Source organism: Nycticebus coucang, unplaced genomic scaffold (genome assembly GCF_027406575.1).
Source record: "Nycticebus coucang isolate mNycCou1 unplaced genomic scaffold, mNycCou1.pri scaffold_72, whole genome shotgun sequence".
In the NCBI taxonomy this organism is placed as follows: domain Eukaryota; kingdom Metazoa; phylum Chordata; class Mammalia; order Primates; family Lorisidae; genus Nycticebus; species Nycticebus coucang.
The window spans coordinates 361,843-364,533 of NW_026515592.1; positions in this window are offsets into that span (position 1 = coordinate 361,843).

Genomic DNA, 2,691 nt, shown 5'->3' on the forward strand with positions numbered 1-2,691 from the left:
AGAAACCTACAAACACCCAGTCCAGTAATATTTCATGATCATATGCTGCTTCTTCCCTCCTGCATTAGTGAATTCGCAGGACTTCCTTCTCCCAGCCACTCCCCTCGGCACATTTACACGCAGGTGATGCCCATATTTATATCCCAGTTCAGGTATCTCCCCAGAATTCCAGACTTTTCATCCCACTGCCAACCGGAAATCTTCACATGTCCAACAGTTCCCTCAAACTTAACATGCCCCAAACTGAGCTCCTATGGCATATTCCACCTAACCCTCTGCCTTGCAGTTTTCCCCATTGCAATGAATAGCCCCACACCACCAAGCTGCTCAAGCTGGAGCCCTTGAAGCCAGCCTAACTCCCCTCTCTCTCCCTACCCAACCCTCCTTCAACAAGTTCACACATGATAGCACCTGGTCCTACTCATCATCATCTGCCAACTATGTTGTTACAAAAGCCTCCTACCTGGTCTCTCTGCCTCCATCCCTCACCCATCCTTTTTCAGCAGTTCATTCCCAATTCAGCAACCACCATGATGTTTTTAAAAAGAGAATATTAGATGATGTCACTTCTTGGCTCAAAATCCTTCAAAAGTGTTCCCTTTCACTCAAGTCCATGCAAAGGTGCATGAGACTGTCCTTACCCAACTTCCTCCCCTTCCTGCACTGCCCCCTCCAGATGCAGACACCCTGTCCACCCTTGCTGTCACTCAAATAGAAGCAGTTTTCTCTGTGCTTCTGCCTGGAAAACTCTTCCGCCCCATAGCTGCACAGCCCTCTCCTGCATCTCTTCACATCTTTATTCATATGTCACCTTCTTCTTGAGGGAAGGGGGTTTCCTCCTCACCTCCCTACCTCTGACACTCCCTGGCCGCCTTCCCTGCTTTCTTTTCCTCCCTAGCTTTATTGATCTCACCTAACACATGCCATGTATTTATTTATCTTCTTATTTTCTGAATCCTCCCATCTTGGTTACAAATATCTGGCATATTTGGTGATAGAATGAAGAAATCTATAGAATCCTCTCTAAATAAGAGTGACTGTTAAGAAAAAAAAGTAAAGTTTATATTAAATGTGCCAACCATATGTAGTGATTTATTCCTGCCCATGGATGTGCATGCGTGTATCGGCCGTGAAGACGCCTGTGTTTAAGCAAAGTTAGTGGGCTCTGGATTGGCCCCCGTATCCTTCCTCATACATGTATATGGAAAAAGGTACCGCAAAACTGTTCTCCAAAGATCAGAAATGGCAAAGTCAATGTAACTGCAATGTAACACCGCGTTAAGGTGCTCACAGATAAGCTAATTTTAGTCTTCAGAAATCACTAACAAGCTCGGACAAGCTCTAATGGATGGTTAGTGTTTCCTGGAGGAGTGTGGGCAAAGAGGGAAATGTAAATTGTTAGAACAGATGAATTTCTTTAAGTGGGACTACATACAGTGTGTTTGGTCAGCAAAGTGCTAATGAATTCGGGCTTTAAAATGTTGCTTGTGCAAGAAATATAACAGAAGACATGCTGTTATAGGCTCCCATGTCCATGGCTAACTAAGGTAAATGATGTCAACTGTGAGAGAAAACAGATTTTTAAAAGATACTCTACAACTATTCTTCTAGGATTTTCAATATGAAAAATCAATTTTTTTCCTAAGCTGTTATCTTTTTTGCATACTCTAAATTTTAAAAAAAATTCTAAATTAAATCTTGAAGTTATGGTTGGCAATTACCATCTGAGAAATATTTTGATATGTGTTTCTTTTCAATCTGAATCCTAGGACAATTTTTTTTTTTTTGAGACTGACTTTTTTTTTTAATACTAAGTTATTTATTTATTTATTAATGCAGTTTTTGGCCAGGGCCGGGTTTGAACCCGCCACCTCTGGCACATGGGGCCAGCGCCCTACTCCTTTGAGCCACAGGCGCTGCCCACAAATTTTGATTTGTTTTTGTTTCACTTGTGAAACAACTTAACCAAGGCTCAAAACCAACAAACTGTTGAATTTATCCCCTCCTTTAAATCGTTTATATTTTTGTGCCAATGAATTAACAAGAAAATTCCATTTAACTTGAACTCAGAAACAATAGAACTGGAAGAAGAGTATATTGGATTATCTCAGAGATACACCAGGAAATCTGAGTGCCCTTGCAGCAACTGGTTTGACGTCCAAGTCTGAAGACTAGTTGGTGGCCTGTGAGACAGGACTAAGGAGGACCAGAGGAACCCGTTATGTGACAGCAATGAGCAAATGGTCCCACTCTCAGAAGTTCAAGCAGAGAACCAGTGCAGGCAGAGCCACCAAAAACACATTCCTCATACAACTAATCAAAGCTCTTCAAGATGAGATGGAACCACTGCCATAGGATGACTTGGACAAAGTCTCTACATCTATAGAGTTTTCTTTCTTAATACAGTTAATCCAAAATTGTATGTTTTATTAAGATGGAAAACAAGGAAAAGTTGAAGAATCACCTTTAAAATAAATATATAATGAAGAGAGGAGAGGGAAAAAAGGGAAACTAAAAGCATGAAAAAAATTTTAAAAGGTAAGTATGAAAAAGAAATGAAATCTTCTCATGAAGACTGAAATCTCTTGGGCAGCGCCTGTGGCTCAAAGGAGTAGGGCACCAGCCCCATATGCTGGAGGTGGTAGGTTCAAACCTAGACCCGAACAAAAAAGAAATCTCTTTAAGATCCAA